The sequence below is a fragment of the Anas platyrhynchos genome, chromosome 1 (assembly GCF_047663525.1).
Source record: "Anas platyrhynchos isolate ZD024472 breed Pekin duck chromosome 1, IASCAAS_PekinDuck_T2T, whole genome shotgun sequence".
In the NCBI taxonomy this organism is placed as follows: Eukaryota; Metazoa; Chordata; class Aves; order Anseriformes; family Anatidae; genus Anas; species Anas platyrhynchos.
Genome location: NC_092587.1, coordinates 133,699,874 through 133,721,438, shown reverse-complemented (window position 1 = coordinate 133,721,438; position 21,565 = coordinate 133,699,874). Strand labels below are relative to the sequence as shown.

The 21,565-nt window shown below is 35.9% G+C and overlaps 1 protein-coding gene across 2 annotated transcripts in view; it reads right to left on the bottom strand.

Annotated features, from left to right (window-relative positions):
• NLGN4X (neuroligin 4 X-linked) overlaps nt 1-21,565 on the bottom strand; it is a 213,996-nt gene that overhangs the window by 156,605 nt on the left and 35,826 nt on the right. For both annotated transcript variants that reach the window (XM_027447404.3, XM_021271811.4), the window contains exon 2: nt 17,613-17,696. The gene's annotated coding sequence lies outside the window, so the exon portion shown is untranslated. The remainder of the gene's footprint in view (nt 1-17,612; nt 17,697-21,565) is intronic.

Sequence of the window (21,565 nt, the reverse complement as noted above, 5' to 3'; positions counted from 1 at the left end):
ACAAAAATCATTATTTTATGCATTTCTTAGGTTTGTAGAATTGACCTTTATAATTCAAATAAAACTTCACATATATTAAAGATCATCGCCTACTATCATTTCAAGACACAGAAAATAAATATTCCTGAATGGGTCTAACTTCTCTTCAGCAAGTAAAGTCAAATGACCTAAGAAAATTCCCGAGGGAATTAAGGAATCTTTTTTTTTTTTTTTTGGTCTACCTATAAATCAGGGCTCTTTCTGTCTTCTTCATTAAGCCTATGTGTGTGTCCTTTTCAGGGATGCAAGAATCTAAAATCCATGTTGGACTAATTGAGAAAGGGATTGAGAGACCAATTGTTAGGCAATTTGATCTCTTGAGACTATTTAATGATTAGAATTTGGTATCTTCCTGTTGGCATTCCAGTCCAAGAAGAAGAAATATTACAAGTATTATAATTACGAAATACAGGGTGAGAAAAGCAATTTAATCCAGCTGAGCACAAAGTTATCTCTACCCTAATACATTACGCAGTAGAAAAACAGTTGCAGCTCTATTCATATTCATAAAATACATACACATATTCATAAAACGCAAATACGTGGGAGACACAGGCACGATATTTTCATTGTATTACCTAGTTCAGTTACCAGGTGGTGATACTGTCTCCATTTACATATATATGATAAGGACATAATTATGTGCTCATATTAGAAATGGGAGAATTGAGTGACTACCCTCATTAACCTGAAGTTTAAACCCACACCTCCCAACTTTAGTGTTATAAGCATTAGATTTCAAACAAGGCTGGGATGGTTGTGAGGACTATGTGCAGCCTTTTTGATCCTAAATTCAAAGACATTTACCCTGGGAATTTCACCTTTGAATTATGAGAAAGCTATGACTTTGCAGCCTCATAAAGCTGAAACTCCATGAGACAGATATTCTCTCTTTCAAGCAAGCCTTTATACAGTTTGTGGTAGAGTCATTTCATGAAGCACTCTGAAAATGAAATTGGGACTCAGGATTATTTTTAAAAAATACTATCACATCATCACTTTTTCTCACTTACTCTTCCCCTTAAGTTTTGTATTTGCTAGAAAGTAGACAAATTCACAAAAGAAGGGAAGAATGTCTTTCAACTTCTGTTCCTGTGCTGCTTTCTTAGTTATTTTTCTTCTGGCAAATGCTGGTTTGAGCCTCTTATCTTTAAGAGGACAGACAGCTTGCCTCAACAGTTCAAGTCTCCACAAAGTGTTATACAGGATGGGGTCACCAGAATCACTAGATCTAGGAGACAAGAGCAAGACAGCCATTCCTATGCTGTCTGCTGCCTTGCACTCTCTCCACCAAACAATGATCTTAAGAATCCACCCAAAAGAAAGTCTATGACATATAATCTGCTTAATGTCCTGCTTATGCTGAATTCACAATGAAATGTGAATTCATTAGTTGACTTCAGAACTTGAATTCTATTTTGTAATTTGGACCCCTAAAAATTAAGCAGGATATTAACATAGGGAAGTCCTGTTAAGGATGTAGATCTTTGTTCTCAGGTCACTGCAGTAGCACTGGAATTTAGGTGTAAGCAGCAAACTAAACAGGGCCAGAACATGAGCTACACAGCACTGTCCAGCCAAAGCATTTATTCCGTATGGTTGTTAGCAAACTTCCAGGCACAGCGTTACCTTTCAGCCAATGCCCAGCATGATCAGAGAATAGCACAGGTCAGAACTTCTCATAGTTAGTTAATTGTATTTTCTTGCATGAAATATTTTTCAGAACTTTAGCATAGTATATTTTAGTTACTTTGCAGTAAGTAGAACTGGTAACAGAGTAGAAAACAAAAGCCAACAATGAATGTTGAAATTGACATTTTTCCTCCTTGCTCTCCTTGCCACTTTCATTACTGGAAAGGTTCCATCTTTGCCTACCACAATGAGAATATACCCCCTCTAAACTAAGCTCAGCAGTGAAGCTCATGTTCTTCTCACTCACATGTGAAAAATGTAGATATTCTGTCAAAAACAGAAGCATACACTTCAGGCAGCAACTCCTCCTACTGTAACATAAGTGTTTGACGATAAAACATGTTGAACCCTAGCCACCATAAAAACATCCTGAAGGTTATGTGTAAGGAGTACAAGTACAGCTGAAATACAGAACTATGATTTCTTCTCTTACCTCTTACCAATATACAGTTATCCCCGTGACCATGACATATAGTATTAAGAAAAGTTGTAATTTTCCTGTTATTTTTATACATGAATGAAATTATCATGAATAAAATCAGAAAGAGCATATTCTGCTTTCAATTTCCAATTATTAGAACTGTTCTTTGACCAGTTCTACTGGTGGTAAATTAAAAATGATGTGGCATCCATTGGTAAGAGATTCAGTACAGAGAATTTAGACTAACCTTCAGCTATTTTCTCTCATCACCTTCCATTCTTTTTATTCTTCAATACTAGCTCTCCCTCCCAAAATCCTCCTGTTTGTTATTTCAGAAAAACAACAACAACAAAACCACTGCATGGTATCCTCCTTAAGCAAAGACACATCTCAGTGAACAAGGTAATCAGTTCATTTTCACCATCTACACCTAACATAAAACTGATAGGTTTGAGGAAAAATAGAATTACGTTAGAAGTTTATGGTTATTATGCTTATATTTCTCAGTTAGACAGAAAACATAACTATTTTCTGAAGTGTTTCCAATGATCTTTTTGATACAGTAAGTATTATTTATGAATGACTTTCCAACATAACCTATGAAACATGATTATCATTTAGCACACTCTATTTCCACAGGAAAGCAAAACTATGAGTACTGTCAAAGTTGCAAACAGATGGAGAAGTGAATCATACGATTTTTCACAGATTTCTTTGACCACAAAACACATACATGTAGCAATATTCACAGTAGCTGTACTGTGGACTCATACATAGTATAAAGTTCTGATCACAGCTGAGAAAAGAGAACAGAAGGTGAGCAGATACACTAGTGCATTTCATAATTAAAAAAAATAAAATAAAATAAATAAATTCAAAAATTAGAAAAAAAATATTTTTAACAATATGATATTATGACAAAACATTATACTACACTGTCTTGTCCATCTCTATTCTGTGCTGGTGCAGCCTCACCTCAACCTGTGCAGTTTTGGGTGCCACAGCATAAGAAGGATATAAAAGTATTAGAGAGTATCCAAAGGAAGGCAACAAAGATGGTGAAGAGTCTAGAGGGAAAGACTATGAAGAGTGGCTGAGGTCATTTGATTTAAGTCAGACTGAGAATCTGACCTACAGATTCATCACAAGGGAAGTGGATCAAGGCACTGATCTCTGCTCTCTGGGGACAGTGACAGGACTTGAGGGAACAATATAAAGATGTGACAGGAGAGGTACAGGTAGGATGTCAAGAAAAGGTTCTTCACTTAGCCGAAGAGCAAAGGGTGGCTGGGCATTTCAACAGGCTCCCCAGGGAGCCTGGGTTATAGGTAATGAGCCTGTTGGAGTTCAAGAAGCATTTGGACAACACTCTTAGACATATGGTTTGATTTTTGGGTGGTCCTGTGTGGAGCCAGAATTTAGACTAGATGGTCCTAGTGAGTCCCTTACAACACAGGATATTATTTGCTTCTATGATCTTTCCTAGACTGGTCTGTCATGCTTCAAAATGTGTCCTCTTACCAAAATATCTTCCATCTTCTTCCTCTTTTACATGTGGCCTACTCAGTCCTATGTCTAATTCTCAAACCTTTCTCACAGAGTGCACACCACTAGCTTGTTCTTTTCACTAAATCACAGTTCTTTCCTACAGAATTTTTATTCTCCCTTGTCCTTTTTTCCTACCTCCTCTTATTCTCTTTACATATGTAGAATATATAAAGAAAGATATATATGTAGAATTGATTTTTATATTGTAAAGGTAATTGATTTCATTTATTTTAGAAAGGTTTTATTTATTTTTTAATCATTCCCACATGGATGATATTGCAGAAACAATGGATAAGAATACAATTTGCAGCTGCCAAGTTGACTAGGAAGAACTAATATATTTTTCCTGCCCATGGTCAACTGATTTATGTTAGGATTGAAAAAAATGTATGTTGTCACATGGCAGGACTTACAGCTTCCTGTGTGCTACTATTATATCATCTTAAGAAATCCCACTAATAAGACATAATACCAGCCAAAAATATCTGCCACAAACTAATGCAGTCAATTAATTGAACAGATGGAGGTCAGGGCAGACAATTAAATCCCTTTGACAGAGGAGAAGATTATTCTACCTCATATTGGAGATATGTCAGTAATTCCTGTCTGATCTGACTTACACTTTTATTCTTCAAAATAATTCCATCTATAATGCCTTCTTTGGCATGAGAGGGAGAGATCTATCACCTAAATATCTTGCTCAATGCTCTATATAATTATTTATTTTTAAAGTGGTGGGAAAGCGTACATATGTGTTTTCATCAGTAATTTTACTGATTGCTAGAAAATTAAAAATCAAAATAATTTTTGCTTTTGTTTGCTGCTACTCTCCTTAAAGTCTGATTCTCAAACTGATGATATAACTATCACTTTGGCAAGTTGTTAACCACTTTTTTTTTTTTTTAATAAGAAACAAAAAATTATTATTGTCTCTCATATGCACTGGAGTATACAGTATTCTTCATTCATTATTTCTCTGGCAATGATTTCCTAGCATATTTAAATCTTATAACTATTTCAACATATTTGTAACTTTTTTTTTTCCTAAACTCTGTCACCAGGATACTTTTCTCTCTGTACATCAGGTCTACATTGGTAATATTAAACATTTTAAGTGTTGTTGTCATATTCTGACAATGTTGATTAAATATTTTATATTTCCAAAATAAAAGGCTAGTACCACCACAAACTCTGAGTTATTTCTATATTTTCTTATATATGTGCAGCTAAGCATTTAAATGAATTTTTCACACACACACAAAAAGAGCACCTTATAAAATGAACCCTAGTTTGTTTTTAACTAGAAATCATTTGGAAAATAATAATAATAATAATAATAATAATAATAATAATAATAATAATAATAATAATAATAATAATAATAATAATAATAATAATAATAATAATAATAATAATAATAATAATAATAAGCAATGTTTTCTTTCAGTCCAGAACATAATCATAACAAACACAAAACATCTGATCTGAGTCCCCTGTTCTAGTGGGGCCACCTGGAGCAGGTTGCACAGCAGGTATTCAGAACCGCCACAGGTATTCAAAACCTGCCTCCTGTCAGAGCTTACATTTCCTGATGGTCAAACAGAAAAAAAAAAAAAAAAAATCAATATGTAACAGCGTTACCCAAATAAACTACTCGTTAGTCTAAAAGCAAATATATTGAGAAAATTGGTATATACAAGGTAAATAGTATTTTTCACTCACAACTGGTATATCAGAAGCACTGAGAAAAAATATTTACAAGTTTATTTTTGGTAAAATAGCCTTCCAATCAATTTGCTAAATGTTACCATCTTAGAAGACTTGAGCATCATCCACTTCTTTCAATGTCACTGAAATAAGCCAATCAACTGTCATTCAAATGAAAAATAAAAGACTTATAAATCCCCAAGGATAGCTTGCATTTTCTAGGAAACGAAAGAAAAAAAATTACAGCATTTGAAACAAATATTTTAAAAACTGAATATTAGTTAAATTAAAGTTTGTTTATGGTCAGTTTATGCCATGATGTGATATTAATTAGCAAGCATTGCAGAGTAGATAAATTTATTTAGAAGTATTGTCATATTTGTAGATTTTCAAATTTTAATAATTATATTAGTAATGCTTAATTACTCCGACAAAATCTTGAATTTAAGTTTGTTTTGTTTTGTTGTGTTTTTCCTGTCAATGATGTATATATATATATGATTCTCTAAAATCAGGAAGACCAAAATACTTGGATCAAATAATATGAATTTCATATTTACAGATAACTTAATTTCCCCGAAGAAATTCAGGGAAGTATCCCAGTGTAAAAGGAAGAAAGCCAATGGCACACCAATCTTCAAAAAGAGCAAGAAAGAGGACCCAGGTAACTACAGGCCAATCAGCCTGATCTCCATCTCTGGAAAAGGTAATCCTTGGAACAGCTCATCCTGGAGGTCATCTCAAGGTGATCAGGAATAGAATAACATGGATTCAACATGGGGAAGTCATGTTTGACCAATCTGCTATCCTTCTATGATGAGATGACTGGCTGGGTAGATGAGGGGAGAGCAGTGGAGTGGTCTACCTTGACCTCAGAAAGGCTTTTGACGCTGTCTCCCATAACATCCTCATAGGCAAGCTCAGGAAGTGCAGTCTAGATGAGTGGACGGTGAGGTGGATTGGCATTTGGCTGCATAGCAGAGCTCAGAGGGCTGTGCTTAATGGTGCAGAGTCTAGTTGGAGGCCTGTAACTAGCCATGCCCCACAGGGGTCAGTACTGTTTCCAATTTTGTTCAACTTATTCATCAACGACCTGGATGGTGGAATGGAGTGCACCCTTAGCAAGTTTGCTGGCAACACAAAGATGAGAGTGGCTGATACCCCAGAGGGCTGTGCTTCTATTCAGAGGGACATAGACAGGCTGGAGGGCTGGGACAAGAAGAACCTCATGAAGTTCAACAAGGGCAAGTTCAGGGTCCTACACCTAAGAAGGAATAACCCAAAACACCAGTATAGGCTGCGGGGTGACCTGCTGGAGAGCAGCTCTGTGGAGAGGGACCTGGGAGTCCTGGTGGACAACAGGCTGACCACGAGTCAGCAATGTGTCCTTGTGGCCAAGAAGGCCAATGGTGCAACAGTCGTGGGGTGCATTACAAAGAGTGCTGCCAGCAGGTCAAGGGAGGTGATCCTCCCCATCTACTCAGCCCTGGTGAGGCTTGGAGTATTGTGTCCAGTTCTGGGCTCCCCAGTACAAGCTACTGAAGAAAGTCCAGAGGAGAGCTATGAAGATGATTAGAGGACTGGAGCACCTGTCATATGAGGACGAGCTGAGAGAACTGGTCATGTTTAGCCTGGAAAAGAAAAGACTGAGAGGAGACCTCATCAATATGCATAAATGTCTGAGGGGAGGATGTCAAGAGGATGGTATTTTCAGTTGTGCCCAGCAACAGGAAGAGAGGCAAATGGCAAAAACTGTAGCACAGGAAGTTCCGGCTGAATATGAGAAGGCACTTATTTACTGTGAGGGTGATGGAGCACTGGCGCAGGTTGCCCAGAGAGGCTGTGGAGTCTCTTTCTCTGGAGATATTCAAAACCCATCTGGATGCCATCCAGCGCAATGTGCTTTAGGTGATCTTGCTTGGCAGGAGGGTCAGACTAGAGGATCTCCAGAGGTCCCTCCCAAACTTGGCCATTCTGTGATTCTGTGATTCTGTGATAGGAAGTCCATTACTTGAGTTAGGACAGCATTCTGATCAGCTGCAGAAAAGCAAACCTTGACATGCAGATAATTATATATATATTACATTATATTATATATATTCCTTGAATTAATTACCTATAAATACAGTGTAAGTGTTTTTCTATGCAGGGAAAACTAACTTTAATTAGAAATAAGCTTTAGTAATAAATATTTACTTTTATAACACTAATTATGAAGTAGATGTGCTTCATTTGCCTATTAATGTGTTATATTGTTATATCTGTAAGTTCTTTCCATCTCTTTGTTTGTTTATTTGTTTTGTTTTGCATTTACATTTCAGGTCATACTACGTGTATGTGTATAAGTTTCTGAAGGGAAGAATGACAAACTGAAAAAGAGTTAACGAGTTAACTTTTAGAGCCTTATACAAAGTTGTATGTATTATATATATACATATATATATGTATATATGTATATGTATATATGTGTATGTGCATATATACACACATATATATATGTGTATATGTATGTATGTATATATGTATATATACACACACACATATATATACATATATATATAATAATTAGAAATAGCTATAAGGAAGGAAGGGAATTAATGTCTCCTTTACATCTGTCTTTACTAGTCAGACCACTTATCCTCGGGGTACGCAATTTCCTGGTCTGGAAGTCTGGGATGGGGAACAGAAGAAACCCCCCACAGTTCAGGTGGAAACAGTCAGAGACCTGCTGCTTCACCTGGACTATCACAAGTACATGGGGAGAGATGAGATCTACCCAAGGATACTGAGGAAGTTAGCAGATGTGATTGCTGTGCCGTTTTCCATAATCTGTCAGCAGTCATGGTCATCTTAAGAGGTCCCCAGCTGACTGGAGACTTGCTAACGTGATGCCCATCTATAAGAAGGGTTGTAAGGAGGACCCAGGGAACTACAGTCCTGTCAGCCTGAAATCAGTGTCAGGAAAGATGATGGAACAGGTCATCTTGAATGCAATCACATAGCATATGTGGGACAGTGGGGGGATCAGGCCCAGCCACCATGGGTTCATGAAAGACAAGTCCTACACGACCAGGTGCATCTCCTTCTCTGACCAGGAGACCCACCTGGTGGATGAGGTAAAGCCTGTTGACATAGTCTACTTAGAATTCAGCAAGGCACTTGACACTGTCTCCCACAGTATTCTTCTGGAGAAGGTGGCAGCCCATGGCTTGGACAGATCCACTCCTTGCTGGGTTAAAAACTGGCTGGATTGCCAGGCCCAGAAAGTAGTGGTGAACGGAGTGAAATCCAGCTAGTGACTGGTCACAAGTGGTATTCCCCAAGGGTTAGTGTTGAGGCCCACCCTCTTTAATATCTTTATTGATGATTTAGACAAAGGAATTAAGCGTACCCTCAGTAAGTTCGCAGACGACACCAAGTTAGGGGGAAATGTCAATCTGCCAGAGCGTAGGAGGGCCCTGCAGAGGAACCTAGACAGGATGGATCTATGGGCAATGGGATGAGGTTCAACATGGCTAAGAGCTGGATCCTGCACTTTGGTCACAACAACCCCATGCAATGCTACAGGCTTGGAGCAGAGTGGCTGGAAAGCTGTGCAGAGGAAAAGGATCAAGGGGTGTTGGTTGATGCTCGCCTGAACATGACCCAGCAGTGTGCCCAGGTGGCCAAGAAGGACAACAGAATCCTGGCTTGTATCAAGAATAGTGTAGCCAGCAGGGCCAGGGAGGGGATATCCCCCTGTACTCTGCTCTGGTGAGGCCACACCTCGAGTGCTGTGTTCAGTTTTTTCATGCTGTGAGCACAGATGGATAAATTTCCATCACTATCATTGAATACACATACAGGTTAAAAAAATAGTGATAGTTCATATCTGATCAGGAGAGGAAGACACTATAATACCTGAAAACAGACGGAATCTAAATTTGATGTGACCTAGATAGTTTCACCTACACACAATAATTCTGAACTTTATTTCAAGTAGTGGATAACAATATTGCACATCATGTTGTGTTTTCTTTCTCTTTCTCTCGCTCTCTCTTGTGTGTGTGTGTGTCCTTGGGAAAGAATAAGGAATGCAAAGCAGCATATATGAAAGAAAATATCATATTTTAAACTGTCATTTTTTTAGTAATCAACCTTTTAGATAGACACTTTTTGTCTTTTATAATAAAAGATTCAATAGAAAAAATGCTGTATATAGTTATTTTGGTCAAAATGTCAATAGAAAAAAAAAAGCTGTTATAAAATATATGGCTGAACAATAATACTAGGTGTCTGGGTCTAAAATGTAATTCAATTAAATCTAAATGAATAATATATTCATATGTACAAACAAACATTTACCTTCTGAATCAAATAATGATTTTCAGTTCTAAGACATTTCTACAAATAGTTTGACTTCCTGCTGGGAAAAATAAATAAATATATAAATAAATAAAATGTTTTATTTTATTTTCATTTCAGAGAGAAAGAAACATGCCGTCATCTACCCTCGTCACTCAACAGCTGTATCAATATGTTTTCAGGGCAGTGATTAGTATAATTGTGGTGAATTTCTTGTATTCGGAACAGAATAAAAATAATTTGGTAATTTTTCACTATTAAAGAACTACACTACATTATTTCCTCAAGCAATACAATACTAGGATTTTTAAAGGCACTTAATCAAATGAAGTATCCAGTCAGTTTCTCAAAAACAAAATGCAGACTATTTCCTCTCCTTCAGCCTTCTCTGAAACAACAACATTTCCAAATTCACTCCTATCCATCCAGAACAGCTATGTGCAATCTTGTCAGTGGCTGTAAGACTAAGAAGACCGCTTCAATCCTCTGCTTCTCATAAGATAAACTTCCAAGGGGTTGAAGTTAAATAAAAACAAACAACAACATCAAGAAAAAATGAGTATCTAGCACAAGATTTATATTCAGAAGAGGATACCCATATTCTTCATGTTACTTACTAGTTAACTTCAGAAGCCCATAAACTCATGGAGCCCCTCTCTTTTACATTACTTTTTTTTTTTTTTTTAACATTTACATTTACATTTATTTTTTACATTTTACATGTCCCTCTTTTTTACATTTACATTTTACATGTGGCCCAGAGCCACAAAAATCCCAGGTAATATTCTAGGAACCTGAAAGGCTCACAGGAATCACAGTTTTCCCTAGACACACAAAGATAACCTTCTGTACGTACCCAGACGTTCAGCATCTTGTTTGATTGGCTTGCTGCTTACCACACACATATATCTGTTTTCAGATCAAAAACTAGGGACAAATTTAAGTTCTAGATAGTGGATATTTTATTTTATTTTATTTTATTTTATTTTATTTTATTTTATTTTATTTTATTTTATTTATTTTATTTTATTGTGTCTAAATGACTACCTGTGAGCTAGGTGTCTCAATAGGGATCTAGTTTATTTAGTTAATGTACCCTAGGGACTTATCCAGAACACGAACATGGTAATGTAGGTGTGTATGTTTGAGTATGCAACTCTTCTACATAGGGCTAGCTGATACAACATAATACTGGAGATCTGGGCCTTCTGGAGTGGTGCTGGCAGTCTAACAGACAAATACAGGACACCTAAAATTGCACTAGAAGACAGAATTTAAGCAACCAAAACTGTCTCAAAGAACAAACAAGCTTAATTCTCCTGATATGCTGTTTGATAAACAGATGTCTTATTCAAACAAGTTTCATCTTTATACAGTTTCTTAAAAAATCACCAAAACAAAACTTTGAAATTCTAACGAAGCTTTTCTACATACTTTGTCCCCAAATTGCAGTACTGGTGTTGAGTTTCTTATAGTGCTACATGTGCATTACAAATAAATAAAAATAATATTTAAAAACAACAACAACAAAAAAAGATATGTACATACACCATTTAATTTGAGACTTTTCCATGTTTTATAAATGTGTCTCTTGATTTCATAACCTACATTTTGGGTAGACCTGTGTGGAGCCAGGAGTTGGATTTGATGATCTTTGTGGGTCCCTTCCAACTCAGGATATTCTATGATTCTATGATTTTATTCTGCATTAAAATGCTCTACGTAATTTCATTGCCTCCTACTCTAAAAACTAGAGCTGATAATCCAAGACCTAAACGGGTATTTAGCAAAGGGTGTAGGAGATGGTCTTCCTTCATCATACCACTGAGTTATCCAAACAAAATGAGCAAAACTTATCACAGTTGTAATATTGCTTAATCATATTTCTTAATAATGACGATGCAGTGTGTTTTGAACCTTGATAGCATTAAAAACAATCTTATGCCTGTAATTTATTTGCCTTATGACCTTATATTCAAATGTCCTTTACTATTCTTCCTTATTAAAAATAATAATAATTTAAAAGAGGTTTCTGTTGCTCAGTACAGTACAGGAGTCCAGGAAGGCTGGGTGCTCTTCAAGAGGGAAATCTTAATGGCGCAGGAACAGTCTGTCCCCACGTGCTCAAAGACAAGCTGGCAGGGAAGAAGACCAGCCTGGCTCAACAGAGAGTTGTGGCTTGAACTTAGGAGAAAAAAGAGGGTTTATAATCTTTGGAAAAGTGGGCAGGCCACTAGGGAGGACTATAAGGATGTTGCGAGGCTGTGCAGAGACAAAATTAGGAAGGCCAAAGCTCATCTGGAGCTCAATCTGGCTACTGCCATTAAAGAAAACAAAAAAATGTTTTTACAAATACATCAACACAAAAAGGAGGACTAAAGAGAATCTCCATCCTTTACTGGATGCGGGGGGAAACTTAGTTACAAGAGATGAGGAAAAGGTGGAGGTGCTTAATGCCTTCTTCGCCTCAGTCTTTAGCGGCAATACCGGTTGCTCTCTGGATACCCAGTACCCTGAGCTGGTGGAAGGGGATGGGGAGCAGGATGTGGCCCTCACTATCCACGAAGAACTGCTTGGTGACCTGGTACGCACTTGGATGTGCACAAGTCGATGGGGCCGGATGGGATCCACCCAAGGGTACTGAGAGAACTGGCAAAGGAGCTGGCCAAGCCACTATCCATCATTTATCAGCAGTCCTGGCTATCGGGGGAGGTCCCAGTGGACTGTCGGCTAGCAAACGTGGCGCCCATCTACAAGAAGGGCCGGAGGATTGACCCGGGAAACTACAGGCCTGTCAGTTTGACCTCAGTGCAAGGGAAGCTCATGGAGCAGATTCTCTTGAGAGTCATCACGCAGCACTTGCAGGGCAAGCAGGCGATCAGGCCCACTCAGCATGGGTTTATGAAAGGCAGGTCCTGCTTGACGAACCTGATCTCCTTCTGTGACAAAGTGATGCGCTGGGTGGACGAGAGAAAGGCTGTGGATGTGGTCTACCTTGACTTCAGCAAGGCTTTTGACACCGTCTCCCACAGCATTCTCCTCAAGAAACTGGCTGCTCTTGGCTTGGACTGGCGTACACTTCGTTGGGTTAGAAACTGGCTGGATAGCCGGGCCCAAAGAGTTGTGGTGAATGGAGTCAAGTCCAGCTGGAGGCCGGTCACTAGTGGCGTCCCCCAGGGCTCGGTGCTGGGGCCGGTCCTCTTTAATATCTTCATCGATGATCTGGACGAGGGCATTGAGTGCACCCTCAGTAAGTTTGCAGATGACACCAAGCTATGCGCATGTGTTGATCTGCTCGAGGGTAGGAAGGCTCTGCAGGAGGATCTGGATAGGCTGCACTGATGGGCTGAGGTCAACTGCATGAAGTTCAACAAGGCCAAGTGCCAGGTCCTGCACCTGGGGCACAACAACCCCAAGCAGAGCTACAGGCTGGGAGATGAGTGGTTGGAGAGCTGCCAGGCAGAGAAGGACCTGGGAGTGATGGTTGATAGTCGGCTGAATATGAGCCAGCAGTGTGCTCAGGTGGCCAAGAAGGCCAACAGCATCCTGGCTTGCATAAGAAACAGTGTGGCCAGCAGGGCTAGGGAGGTGATCGTCCCCCTGTACTCGGCTCTGGTGAGGCCACACCTCGAGTACTGTGTTCAGTTTTGGGCCCCTCGCTACAAGAAGGATATCAAGGTGCTCGAGTGAGTCCAGAGAAGGGCGACGAAGCTGGTGAGGGGCCTGGAGAACAAGTCCTACGAGGAGCGGCTGAGGGAGCTGGGCTTGTTCAGCCTGGAGAAAAGGAGGCTCAGGGGCAACCTTATTGCTGTCTACAAGTACCTTAAAGGAGGCTGTAGCGAGGTGGGGGTTGGTGTGTTCTCCCACGTGCCTGGTGACAGGACGAGGGGGAATGGGCTTAAGTTGGGCCAGGGGAGTTTTAGGTTGGACCTTAGGAAGAACTTCTTTACCGAAAGGGTTGTTAGACACTGGAACAGGCTGCCCAGGGAAGTGGTTGAGTCACCATCCCTGGAAGTCTTTAAAAGACGTTTAGATGTAGAGCTTAGGGATATGGTTTAGTGGGAACTGTTAGTGTTAGGTCAGAGGTTGGACTCAATGATCTTGAGGTCTCTTCCAACCTAGAAATTCTGTGATTCTGTGATTCTGTGATTTCCTATTTCATCTTTCCAGTTAATAGTAAAATCTGCACTCCAGTTCTTTGAATTTAGCATGAAAACATAAATAATAACAATAATTTAATCATTCATATGAGCTGCCAATGGAAAACACAATGTAATTAATTTTTATTTTTCCTTCATTTGCTTGCTGACGATGTTATGATTTAGTGAACTCCAGTTAGCCATCCAGTCTGCACAACACTGAAATTACGTTATTTTGAGTTCTGCATTATCGTCATTGTACACTGCGTTAAGTAATGTAATGTTCAAATTAATTGCCTAAAAAATCAATTGTATTTATGGAATTATTACAGAATTGTTTATAGTTCTTAAAGATTTAAGGAAATTGTGGGAATTTTATTTGTCATCAGAACTCACCACTGAAATTATACTTTTTATACCTTTAGATAAAGGTGTTAAGTATACCCAACTGCATTGCCACCTGAAAAAATAAAATAAAATAAATAAAATAAAATAAAATAAAATAAAATAAAATAAAATAAAATAAAATAAAATAACCTGCCTGGAAAGTTTTGGTGACTGTTATTTTGTATTTGCATAAATCTTGCTCACTTGGATTATTCAGAAACCCACATTTTGGTGGAGATCATTAGAGTGTGTATACATTTAAGTAGTTTAGATCAGTCACAATGAAACACATAACTAAATGTTGCAATAATAAAATATATCAGTTTTAATTCACACACCACAATATCAGTAATGTCATGAACCTATTGAGATTGCTACATAGAATTTGTAAGGTTAGATTTACTGATAATATTTCAGAGAAAACCATCTGATGAAAGTACCATTTAACAAGAGTTTGGAGTACTCAGCTGAGCATGTTGGCATTTGTGGTCATAAAACATGACAACAGGAAGTAAGCAAAGATTTTGATCAACAGCATTGAATACTGAGAGCTGAAAAAGAGACTGAAGTATGCTGACAACTCTAAGGATAATAGCTATATTGTGCCCTGGTTTTCCTCAGAGAATTAAAAACTGATCCGTTTCCTAAAAAATTCTAAGTCTAGAATTGGAGAAAATTATAGCTCCATTCCAATGTGAAGGTTTTATTATTCCTTCACATTTGTTATCATAAATGATGCAAGGCAGAAGGCTTTATCAGAATCTGAGAACATGATCAAGAATCAGACAGTATGTGGGTACATTAAAGAAACTGCACAGCGTTCTATGGTCTACCACAGGGCTCCATCTGCACAGTCAGCTGTCAGGTCAGAATTTTAGAATGAAATCACGCCATTTAAACAGACAGCTACCTATGAAGTAAGATCAAAATCTGAGTACTGTTTGCTTTCTTTCATGTTTATTTCCATATTATGCATGGCAAGTGCTTGCTGCATACTCTAAACATAAATCGCACTTTTCTTTCCATGAGAAATATCATTCTGATTGTTGGTTCATGATGAAGAATTTTATCTGGTTTATGATGAAGAAAAATGTTGAAATGATCAAATCATGGGGACTCCTTTCTGCATTGCTCTTAAATGCAAGTACAATATAGCAAAAGTCACCAACATTATTTTTGAAACAACATTGAAAATGATTCACGTCGCCCTCACAGTTCTGTTCATTGAAATGGATACCTATCATCTGCTGCAAATACTGATCTTCAGAGTTAGTTTGGGACATCACTTTTCTGAAAGCCTTCAGATCCACTTCAGTTTGTCTCTTGACAAACTTCTCATAAGAATATTGCGTTTTTCTAGACAAAATAGAAAATTCTTTAACATATAGTAGCATATTTTGGTCCTGTTTTGGGGGAGTAACTTAATGTTGGCAATTGAACATATATGCATGTGACAATTTACACTTCAGTATATCAGCAAGCTGAGAAATTAAAACAAATTTGAAGCAGATTTGCAGTTTTACTTTCTACAATTCTGATTTCTTTTGTGTACAGTCCAATTATTGTTTCACAAACAAGGAAATTTTCAAAAGACACAATTGGCTTCTGATGTCCACAAACCTAAGCTGGAGTTAAAAAACAGACATCAGTAAGCTCTATCTCACTTTTCTGTTTTAATATTGCTTGCTTCCCTTTCTTCTCATTCTCCATGAATCATCTGGATTATTACAAAATCAAAATCAAATGAACAAACAAAACAAGCAAACAAAATTCTGAGAATATAGTGAAAACTACACACTATCCCTCAGCTTCCCCTCCAGACCCTTCCCATTCTTCTGTGATTTATCTCAGTATATTCTGACAGATCTTGACATGAGAGTTTCTCTCCATTCTTGGAACTTCTCTGTGGCTGATTTTGTACAAGAAAACATAAAACTGCCATAAACTTTTAGTTACAAAGAAACTAAGTCATTATTTTGACTTTTACTTCAGCTTTGCTTATCAAGTTTGTATTATTTATATCATTTACTTTCCTGTTTCCTAAAAGTTATATATATATATATTATGATTTCTCTGAGGAGTATAGGTAACTGAATCCTATCTTCTATACTCATGCATATGTACTATTTGTTATTATAATGACTAGGAGTTCAGCTACAAGCATGATCAACATGGGTGCTAAACTATTAAACAGGCTCCTACTCATAAAATGTTTTATTTTATTACATTTATATTACAACAAATTGGAATAAACATGGCTCAGTGATGCAAAAATCAAATGAGTTTTCAAAGCTGTTATATTTTTCATCTGATTTTTACACTTCACATAATGGTACCCTCATATCTTGTAACTAGTCTGTCATACTTCAAATTATTTTTATTCACAACTCTATTATCACCTCAGATATCTTAATATTTCTTCTCCTTGTTTGTAGGACTGAATGATAATCCTACATGTAAATTGAAGCTTCATCTTGTGCAATGATTACAGAAAAAAAAAATAAATTACATCAGCTTCAAAGTTCATAGAGCATGTAAAGTGAGAAGGAAGTACTATGTCATTAGAGAAACTTTTCTGGTCATTTGTTTATGTCCATCCTTCCTTATTAACCAATGCATCAGGCATGATATGAAAAAAAGGCAATAGATTAATCTGATCTCTTTTGCAAGTAAGATATAGTCTATGTGTACATTTGTAATCTAAATTCTTGCCACGTTTTTCATATTGATATCATAGGAATGCTTAAATACGTGCGTATATATATATAATTATGCATATATAGACATGTACATTTGTGTCTATGTGTACACTATATATTGAATTATGCTATGTCATACGTTGCTAATAAAGTGAGAGAAAGACAGATCTTTATGGTAACAATATGAAACAGAATATAAAATGAAACAGCAACCAAGGTGCTTTATTTAAATGTCCCCTTTTGAAGAACTCCAAGAGTTCCAAGAACTTTGGAACCCAACCATGTTTTGAAAACTGAACGTTATCAGCTCTATCTGGTATAGAACGGCCTGGAAAACTGAAACCTTACTAGTTAACAGTGTCACAATATCCAGGCTTTGAACCACATAGAGGTACCATTCCATATTTCAAGAACTGAAAAATAATATAATGAATAAACACTAATATTTAGAATGGATTATATTCCAGGTCTTATTCCGTGAACACATGGCAGTACATAAGCATTTTAGCTGGAAGAGTCATCACAAATATATATTTAAAACAAATTTAAGAACGCTAGCAAAAGAGACTTGATGTTCATATCTGTGATTTATTTTTCAGATAACTTAATTGTTGTGACTATATTTTTAGTACTTACCACTGTGCTGTGTTTTTGAGAAGCTTTCAGAATCCCCTCGTAGGAAGCAGAATATTGTCATTTCAGTTATAGCACACGTTTTTCCTGTGAGGAAGAAATATATAATGTTCTTCAGTAAGAGAAAAAAATAAAATGCATGCTTATGAGTCATAGACAGTGAAACAAGACACATATGAAATCACCTATAATTCTGATTTTCAATATTAAAAATAATAATAATAAATAAATAAATAAATAAATAAATAAATAATATTGATACCCAGAGGATAACTACATTACAATAGTGCATTAACATTTGTCCTAACAGTTATTAGTAACATTTTTTCTTTTCTGATCAATCTTTGCTAAGGAAGTAAATTGCCTTTAAACCTTTAAACCACAAAAATATTAATTTTATTAATTTCAGGGAAAAAAAAAAAAGACTAGAGAAAGTACTTTAAGACAAAAGAAGTGAAAAAACAAAACAAAACAAAACAAAACATGATCCTTATAAAAATATTTCTTTAAATGTATGTTGTATACATTCAAATTTAGTATACATTCAAATTTAGTTTAGTGGGGACTATTTGTGTTAGGTTAGAGGTTGGACTCGATGATCTTGAGGTCTCTTCCAACACAGAAATTCTGTGAATCTGTGAATTCTGTGAAATATCAAATATGAAATCATTTGATTATTATTTATTATTACTTAAAATTATTTAGCATAGACGTTTACAGAAATTATTATGGCAAAGTGGCAATAGTGTACTTCCTCAGCTGGCCCTCAGTCAAACTTAAATATTTAAGTCTCAGAGAAGCCTGGTTCACTTCAAGGACTTCAATTACTTTCCCTGGATTTAACTATCTTCTCCCTAAATTTTTAGTGGGTTTGTTTTATTTGTATTTTCACAAAAGGAATTATGACCAGAATAACAATATGAATGTACCAGAAGTTTCTTTGTGAACAGTGAGCAATTCAATACTCTAGCTTGTACTCCAAATTACTTTTCAATGGATATCTTATTTACCAATGTTATCCTTTTAGATAAACTATTTCAAATGATTAAATACTAATACTTACTTAGTTTCTTTTGTCAGTACTATATGGAGACACTGCAATTTAAACCTCAAAAGGTAATGTGTCAAGAAAGTTATTTCAGGTAATTTGCCTCAGTTCCAAGACTGCATTAGATAAAATACTTTTCTTCCCACAAAACAAAACAAAACAAACAAACAAAAAAAAAAAAAACACAGTACAGTTTAATTTATGGCATAGATACATATTCTGCAGGGGAAATGCATGCACTGCTTGTATTTATTTTTATTTTTTCTATTTCTCTTAATGCACCAAGATGAACTTCATATCATCTGTTCGTATTTTAACTATGTTGATTAATATAGACAAGTACTTTATGTGAAAAGTACAATTTTAAAACAAATTGCACAAGAAAGGGTCAAGCAGTCCTACTAACTTGTTAACAAAGCAGTGAGTTGACAAATGTGTTCCACAAATTTACATGGTTCTCAGTGTCCAACTGCCTGTCAATAAGACATAACATGACTTCCAGATAACTGATAAACTGTTATCTCAAAGTATATATCTATACACACACACATACAAACACAGACTTTCCAAGTATGCATATGTATAGTGACTAGAAGAAATTATCACTTCTTATCAATAAAGATCCTAAGGATCACAGCACTGAGATTCCATCTCATATATCAGAATATTTTCTTATGTCATAGAAAAAGAAAAAGAAAAAGAAAAAGAAAAAGAAAAAGAAAAAGAAAAAGAAAAAGAAAAAGAAAAAGAAAAAGAAAAAGAAAAAGAAAAAGAAAAAGAAAAAGAAAAAGAAAAAGAAAAAGAAAAAGAAAGAAAAAGAAAAAGAAAAAAAAAAGAAAAAGGAAAAGGAAAAGGAAAAGGAAAAGGAAAAGGAAAAGGAAAAGGAAAAGGAAAAGGAAAAGGAAAAGGAAAAGAAAAAGAAAAAGGAAAAGGAAAAGGAAAAGGAAAAGGAAAAGAAAAAGAAAAAGAAAAAGAAAAAGAAAAAGAAAAAGAAAAAGAAAAAGAAAAAGAAAAAGAAAAAGAAAAAGAAAAAGAAAAAGAAAAAGAAAAAGAAAAAGAAAAAGAAAAAGAAAAAGAAAAAAGATTTTGGACTTAACTTTTGACCTAAAATAATAGTGTAAATGAAATCAGGATTTAATACTTACTTGCTACTAGTGGATTCTGCAGTCTTAATCACAATGAATAATTCTCACTTACCTTTTTTTTTTTTGACTTATTAAAGCCAAATCAATCCCTACAAATGCAATTCATTGTAACAGTTGCAAATACAGTCCTTAGTCCCATATAATGAAGGTGATTATCTCTAAAAACTGGAAATATATACCTGTGGATGGATATCTGAATATCCATATCTCGAAGGGATATGTATTAAGGGACAAATTTAGAAATATGGAAACGAAGAACATTCCTCATGAATAAACAATGCATGAAACATGCCAGCTAAACTGTGAAAGTGTCCATCTGGACACTTATCACAGAGAAAACCTGGTAACAGTGTAAATTTTCATACACACCCATGGAAGAATCAGATGTTGAAGTTTAGGGCAATCTTTATTCCAAGCTATAATAATATCTTAAATATCTCCATATAACAATTTCATTTTAATTGGAGATTTCACTGCTCATGAAGATTTTGACAGACATTCTAATTCTCCAAGAGTAGTAAGTGAATAAACCAAAGACGTTAGAAATTAGAAAGGATTTAAGGAATGGCTGGACAGTTAAAATCCACTAAAGCTAACACAGTTTCCTTTTTCAGTTATTTTAAACTTGTATTTCTTTATTTTGTCAGTCTTTGTAGTTTAATTTCCGCTACTGTTGAATGTTACTCAACTCAGCTTTGCTGGTAAACACAGGGGCTGTATCTACTGTCTCTCTACAGCATCACAATAGTCTTTAGCTTAGAAGAATAAAAACTAAGAAAGTGCTGTTTGTGAATTAGGTTTTCCAGATTTACTTCCTATACTGTTCTTATCCTTCAATTTATCTTACAGATCTTCTAATTCTCCTTGCCATATTGATTTTAATTGTAGACGACTAGATTATAGTTTAGACTTTATATAATCTACTAAACCACTTTTTTCTCACTGCTCTTGTCCATTTACACCTCTTGTTTAGACTCTATCTATATAATATTGCTCTCTATAAAAACAATTGCAAATACAGCACTTCCTTTCTATCAATACGCTCTTAGGGCAAGTATGGGCATGCATGTTAGAGGAATAATAGTCAAGTTCTAAGACAAAACATAGAAGTATTTAATATATATTTTCCTTTTAGAAGTGACATTTTTCCTCTATGTTTGTGACAACTGGTTTCCTCAGAATTATAAAAGTCTAATATAATTGTTAAGGGAATTTGGCAGTCTTTCTAAGTTTATTTTTCTAACGTCAAAAATTGTCTTTGTCAACAGTACAATGACTCATAGGTAACTTAAGTCTGATGGTACTATAGTTAGCCTTAATGTTACTCAGTTTAAGCTTACCTATTTGACTCATTTCCTAGAACTATCTGAAGAGTCTCTGATTCTAAGAGTGATGGAGCAAACATAATTCAAATGCAACTAAGACTGGTGTTCTGACAGTATATTTATATAGTTATCTTAGTCAATACCTTAGAAACAAAATCTTTGTGCTATATTTTTTTTTCCACAAACATGATGACCCACTCTCTCCAGCTATTCTAAAAACCTCTGACTGTTCTTTGCAATATCCAGTTACAAGACACTTTTTTTTTCTTTAATTCTCAGTTTTACTCATCACAATGATTGGAGTATTTTAAGCAAATTCAGTTTGAGCAGTCAAGCTCATAAAGTGTGTGTGACAAAATGTAGCATTTTAAACGCAGTCAGCATCTTTAAAACACATCTTTAAATGTGTCAGTTACAGTGTTTACACACTTTATTTAT